Raw genomic sequence first — 7,525 nt, 5'->3', positions numbered from 1 at the left:
TTTTTTCCAATTCTTTACCTGTTAGCCTCAGTTATATTTTTTAGACCATATAAAATATTAAAACAATTATGCAGGTAAATATGCTAATATTCTTCATGCTTTCTGCCTTCAAAAAAGAGCTGGTAATTCCTTCTTTGTTTCATTATTTTTTTCATACTTCACCCTTTGTAAAGTATACAAGATTAGTATGAGATTCTTCAGTAAATCTTTTACATAACAGAAAGGACATTTCTAGGTGAGGTATTTTTAATTATTGTCTTTTTTCATGAGATTATTTTAGTTGTATTATTAATAAGATTAGCACTTTTTAAATTTTAGCTCAATTCACTTCTACTCATCATGCTTTTGTTAATTTGCAGCTATTCAGCTAGCTCTGTAGTATGCCCAGGAAGCAAGAGTGAAAACAACCCCTGAAGGTTGCCATTAATCTCACAAATGTATGAGGTGTGATCAAAAACTATGATGAATGTTTTAATTTTTAAAAAATTATTGGAATAGAAGACACACTGCCATTCATCTTCCTCAAAATATTCCTCCTCACTCTGAACACACTTATCCCATAGATCTGGCCAATTGTTTTTCAAAGCATAGTGTCTTTATATATTCAAGGCTGACCTTGAATTCATTATGGAATCTAGACTGGCCTCAAACTCCTGGCAAAGTTCCTGCCTCAGCCTCCTGAGGGGTTGGGATTGCGACCACTTTCTGAAGAAGTTTGGAAAATCCTCTTTCATGAGTGTCTTTAGTTGTGTTGTCATGGCTGATTTGATGTTCAGAATGATTCAAAATGTTTATGTTTCGTGGCAATTTTGACTTGAGGAAGAGCGAGAAATCACAGGATCAGCTGGAGTGGATAACCTGGTAGAGGATACAATGTGATTTTTTTGACAAACCTGACTTTCCTTTGGACATTAGCGCACTTCATCATATTTTTTAATCACACCTCAAAAACATCCCTGAAAGAAGACTTTCAGAACTGCTACAAAGAGTGGCAACAATGATGGGTTAAATATCTTCAAAGCAAGGAGGACTATTTGAGAGGGATTAATGGCAATGTGTCTTTTGCTGAAAGATCATTTTTAAGTTTAAAATTCACTGTATATTTCTATCATTCTTGGTAGCTCTGTGATACTTCCATGCACATTAGGATGAGGGTACATGTGTGTGTCCCACAGAACCCAGGGGGGCTTGGGGGAATAGGCACAGACTTCATCTAGGGCAGGCTTCTAGGGATGAAATGAGGTACTTGAAAAGCAAGCTTAAATCATCTGAGTAGAGAAAACTAGAACTATTTTTTTATCATTTCTTTCTTTATTTGGTACAGGCTGTCACTATGCAGCTCGGGTAGTGATCCTCCTGTCTCAGCCTTCCCAGCACTGGGATTTCAGGTCCGTGCCACAATGCCTGGTTTCAGTGGCCAGCTAGGAGCTGGCATAGCATACAGTACTGGGGATCAAACCTGGGTGCTTGCACTTGCCAGGCAGGTGCTTGGAATGCCGAGCTATCTCCCTGATCTCAAAATGCTGGAACTAATTCTTAGGCACAAGAGCAGAGAAGTAAGCTAAGGTCCATAAAAGCACGTCCAGAAAAATTGAAATAGACAAGTGATGATTACCAAAGCATGACAAATGGAGCGAATTGAATCTGATGTTCTAGGTTTTTCTATCTTGGTATCTATTGAGGAAAAATAAAACTTGAGTTTTGTGGCTAACAGGGGTAAAAAGATAATATAAAATATAATACAATTTGCATTTAAAATCTTGCTGTTTCTTCATTCTGAATTTATGTTGCTTACTTTCAGTTCCTCCTTTCTCCCAGATTCTTGCTTCATTCATAAAGAAAAATAACATGATGTTGAGAATTTTACAAAAGAAACCTAATATCCAGGAAGCCTGAAGCAGGGATAAAATAGAGAACAATCTGTGTAGCTGGAGTTTTGGAAAGCTTGAGATTTGAGAGTAAAAAAAAAATTCAATTATAACAGCCATTTATAAGGCAAGGGAAGTAGGCAGGCTGGAATTTTCTATAAGGTTTTACTGTTTTCTATAAGCTTTTCATGTTAGCTTATGTGAAGCCACTCATTAGACCCTTTTTTTTTTTTTTTGGTAAGATGACTGAAAATCATTTAGGTTTTCCTAGATTGCTCTTAGAAACATATCTCATATGTTTACAAATAGATATGTGTTCTATTAGAGATGTGCTTTGAAAATTTATTTTCTACTTTCCACCAAGGAATACAAGTATTTTCTATTACTGATGCTCATTAGAAAGTTGAATTCTTTACCAGAATTGAGTTAAGAAAAATGCAATTATTGATAATTTTAGCAAATATTTCTGACTTAATTTATTTTCTACTGTTATTAAAAAGATTATACGTAGTCAAACTACTTTGTAGACTGAAACTTACAAGAGAGAAGACATTCCCTTCCCTATAGACATAAATACCAATCCACAGTTTTGAGTGAGGTTCTGCATCAGTGGGCTGAAGATTGTGTACAGTATATTTTTTTATTGAGAAACAAATATTAATGAGACAGTTTCAAAACTGATTAATAGGACAGTTTCAATAATTAATACATTGTATATTGTTATCTTCTTAGTGGTTATCCATAGTATAAGATGCAGACAGAATATACTGTCCAAACACTATTAGTACAAATCTTTCTTCTCATTGAATTAAACGAAAGTAGCTGTATATCTATCCTATTTATTCTGCATATATAAATACAAAATGGTCCTTCCTTTGTATCACCTTTTTTTGTTTAGTCCTGTCAGAAATGGGTATTCCATTGGCATCTAAATACTATAGGTGTGTGAATTCAGCAAAACAATCCAACACAGTCTAGCAGTCCACAATAGTAGTGGGTTATCCGCAGAAGTTGTTGACTTGAGCCTTTCATAGCTCAGTATATTAACATGGCCTTACTTTATATACTTCATTTTTATGCTTTACTGCTGGATGGGTAAAAACAAGATAAAGCAAGACCTGTATAACAAGAAACTGTGTACAGTATATCGAATTGCATTCAGGGCTTGGAATCATTTTCTTAACATCAACATATCTTCAAAGAAATTAACATGGGAAAAAATAAGACCTAAGAAAGCCATAGAATTTCAATCAGCAATATATTATATGAATTTCAAATGTGGAAGCAATTGCTTCTAAATATATTTGGAATTGAGTTTCATCACAGAAATACAAATGATTATGTACACTCTTAATTCATCTTATGGCCTTTAAAAAGTATAAGCCCTGGTAGAAATATTCTTACTTACTTATGACTTCTCCTCTTCTAGAAAAGAATTCTGGAAAAAGAGTCTCTTCTTTATTCACAAGCACAAACTTTTTCACTTTTTTGCAGTTTGCTTCTCAATAGTTTAAAGAGAAAGTCTTATTTTTCCAGTTACATGTCTTTTAAGGTTCATGTCAATGACATTCTATAAAATCCAACCACTATCTTTATTCAGCTTGCCCATCCTATTTTATAGATTCTGAGATGACTTCCCAGGAAGTTGGAAAATCTAAGCTAGAAAAAGTATTCAATCAGAAAGTGACATGCTTTTGATCCAATATAAAATTATAATCCTAAACTTTTCAGGGTCCTGTATAGTTTTAAATTATACTCCTAGAAGAAGTACTATGTTAAAGTTGAATGTAAGGCAAAGGATTCAGCTGGTTCCAGTTCATTTGCAAAAGATCTATCTCTAGTGTCTTATTATCTTTTATTTTTTTAATTTCCTATTATCCATCTTTTATTTAATTACACCTTAGATTTCTCACATAAAAGAAACCATGCAATATTTAAAATTATATGTCTGAATTATTTTACTTTTTAAATTTGTATTTTCATTAGAACAACTACTATGGAAATCAGTGTGACGATTTCTCAGAAAATTAAAGGTAGAAATTACATTCAACCCAGGTATTCAATTTCTATGTGTCTTCCTGAAAGAATATACAACATCATTTCTAGTATTTTACTCTTGACACAATACTATAGATGCGTATTTGTTAATGTCAGTAATTTTTTCTCATTGCTAAGACAAAATACTAACACTGAAAATTAAGAAAGGAACAGTTTATTTAGCTCATAGTTAGTGGAGGTTTCAGTCCATTCTCCACTGGCTCCAAGGCAGAGGGCAGCAGTTCATGGCAGCAGAAAACAGTGAAGAGCAGAGGAGGAGGAGCAGCTGCAGCAACTATCAAGCCTCTCTCTCTTCTTTCTGTGCTCACTACAAAGACTGGCACTCCACCAAGAAAGTGGCACTGGCTGCTGTGAAAATCTGAGCTCCTCCAGAGTGGCACAGCCATGACAGTGGCATTTGAAAGTGGCATTTGGAAGCCTTCCTCAACCCTTTTGTATACTTTATTTGTGCTAAGTCACTCTAGGGAAGGCCCCTCCAACACCCAGGATGTGGAATTGCCAAGCTTCTGACATCTCAAGTTAACACAATGTATAAACCACCACAGTCAAGCTCTTTTGAATTTGGCAACTACACAAATACTTCCTTAAAGGAGTCTCCAGATAGAAAGATATGCTTATTAACATTTCACAACTTGGACATTATAACACAGCTTTAGTAACCCTTAAGAATCACTATTAAGTCTATCAACAATATATTACATTGGAACCATAATAGTCTGCCCCTGGCCTTCCAAAGACTCTTGCATATCCCTTTATGCAATAGGCACTTTAGTCTTCTGCAAGAGTTGCCAAAATCCTAACAGTTTCAGCATTGCTGAAAAGTCCAAGTCCCAAGTCTCCTCCAAGACCTAATGCAAACTCTTAGCGGTAAGCCCCTGTACAAATGAAAAGTAAAACACTTTCAGCATTCAAAGGCACAAGATAAACATTACTATTCCAAAAGGTATACACAGGAGGATACAAACCATTAGAAACAAAACAAGTCCAAAATCCAGCAGAGTACACATTAAGTCCTGTAGATCTGTATGGAATATCCAAAGCAATCTGTAGTGAGTTGCGAGTTCCAAAAGGCTTATTTGGCCCCATCCCTATGGAATTCTTGGTGATAGCTTCCTTGGCTTTTCTCTTAGGCTGAATTTACTCCCTCTTGGCGGTTTTCTTTTATGATCCATGTTCCTGATTTTTCCAAACTTCTGAGATTTTCACTGAATAGGATTGCCACTCACAGGTTTACACACTGCCCTCTCAGTGGCACACTGCCTGGCCTCCTAGGCCTTCTTCTAAAATCTAGGTGGAAGTCTTCTTGATCTCAGAACTCCTGTATCCTGCAAGCACCTAAAACCAGTGCAACATGAATGATGCCAATGTCTGCTGCTAGCTGTAGCAGTAACTGGGCTTTTTTCTCTTTTGGATGCAGGTGTTGAGTGCCTGGATTGCTGAGCACTCTGACTCTGTGTCTAAGAAACAAATTTTCCATGCTGGCACCATTTTGGAACCTGGTGTGGCTATTGCTACCATTCTGGAGCATGGGGCTCTGCAGGTTTTTCCCCAAGGCTAAGTCCCTCACCTTTGCGATTTTGATGCTGAAAAGGGTGGAGACCTGCTACCTCCTGTGGTGCCCTCAGGCCATATTTTCTACTCTCTTGTTCTTCCTGGGCAATGGCTATCTAAGCTCTATCTTTGCAGTCCATAGCCTTATTGGCAATTCCTTTCTGACCAAACTCATAACATTTTAAGTCATCCTGCTGGGCTCTTTGCTCTTGACTCTCAACACATATCAGATTAAAGCCTCAACTATAGCCATGAAAAAAATTTTTTTGGAAGATTACCTTGTCCACTGTGCTTAATCTCAGTCTCAGGCAAAGTCTCTGGACAGGAGCAAAATGCAGACAAGCTTTCTGCTAAGCCATAACACAAATCATCTGGAGTCCAACAACCAATGCAGTCCTTCCCAGCAGAAACCTCCCCAGCCTAGCCTTTATAGGCAGACTTTCTATCAGCATCTTGTCTTCTGAGCTCTGACCAGAATCTCCCTTATAGAAGTGCTGAAAGCATTTTAGCTCTTTGCTGGTAGGCAACACATCCAAATCTTTTCTATCTCTTCTCATAAGCCATTCCTAAAAGCTTGTAATCCACCTTGTCAGGTATAATCACAGCAATGACATGACTCCTACCAAGTTCTGTGTCAGTTGCATTTTACTATTTCTGGGACAAAATACTGACACCCAAAATAAAGAAATCAAAGGTTTATTTAGCTCACAGTTAGTGGAGGTTTCAGTCCATACTCCTCTGACTCCAAGGTAGCAATTCATGGTGGCAGAAAACAATGAAGAGCAGAGGAGCAGCAGCAACTGTGGCAACTATCAGGCCTCTTTCTTCCTTCTATGTTGACTGGAAAGACTGGCACTCCTCCAAGAAAGTGGCACTGGCTGCTGTGAATATCTGAGCTCCTTCAAAGTGGCGAGGCTGGGATGACCAAACTCCTCCAAGGAAGTGGCTGTGGCTGTGAAGATCAGAGCTCCTCTGAAGTGATGGCTTTGAAGATCAAGATCTTCTGATGAAGGGGCATGCGAAAGCCTTCTTCAACCCCTTTATACACTGTTTTTTGTACTGAGTCACTTTAGAGCAGGCCCACCCTAGGGTGGGCCCCCAAACCCGGGGTGTGAAATCACCAAAAGGATCCAGCTGAGCTTCAGACATCTCAAGTAGACACAATGTATCAACCACCAGAGTTAATCCATGTAGTTTTGTGAACTTATAGGCAAAAATAATTTCTCGCTGATGAACAGGTCTACCAAAATGTTTATTGCTTTGGTTGTGTATGATTTTTGTATCTAGCCAAGAAACGTTACCATCACATACTTATTCTAGCTTCTAAAATGTTCTTTGAACCATAATATCTTACTAGCTTTCTATCAATTAGGCATTAAATCAAATCTTTACATCTTACCATTTTATATTAATAGGAGACAAATGGCTTTCTCTATCTAAAACTTACACTGTAGCTTCCCTGGTGCCCTAAATAATCAGAATCAGTGATAAAGATAAAATGAAGACATGAAATCAAATTTTCTGTAAAAAATAAAAGATTGGGTAAAATTTAAGAAAAAGGAAATATTTCATGAACACTTACTACAATAATATGGAAAAGAACATTTTGTCTCATGTTTACTTTGCCAGTACAGTAATGAAAATGGAGTTTTCAGTAAGTTATTTAGTTGTTCGATTTCATTAATTCCCTTTTCTTGAATAAGGGCAAATCTAATAGATACACAGTATCTCTGCATTTCAAGGAAATGAAGAGTATTAAATCACTTTAGTTATTGTAGTCATATAAATGTAAGTATTAAATAGAATTAGAATTTAATGGGCAATAAGCAAAATGCTAAAACCAAAGAATCAAATTTTGTTTAAAACACTAGCACCAATGTGTTGGATGTTATCTTTAGATGCCGATGATAAAAAACACATCTCAAAGGAAAAATAGCTGATAAAAAAACTTGTGATGTTAATTTTCAATAATTTTGTGTAACTTTAGAATAATATGAAATAATTTCCCAGAAAATATTTTGCTTTTTAAAAGAAGTTTGGTATTTTAG

The sequence above is a fragment of the Octodon degus genome, unplaced genomic scaffold (genome assembly GCF_000260255.1).
Source record: "Octodon degus isolate 3935 unplaced genomic scaffold, OctDeg1.0 scaffold00097, whole genome shotgun sequence".
Taxonomy (NCBI): domain Eukaryota; kingdom Metazoa; phylum Chordata; class Mammalia; order Rodentia; family Octodontidae; genus Octodon; species Octodon degus.
This window is presented reverse-complemented; position numbering follows the sequence as displayed.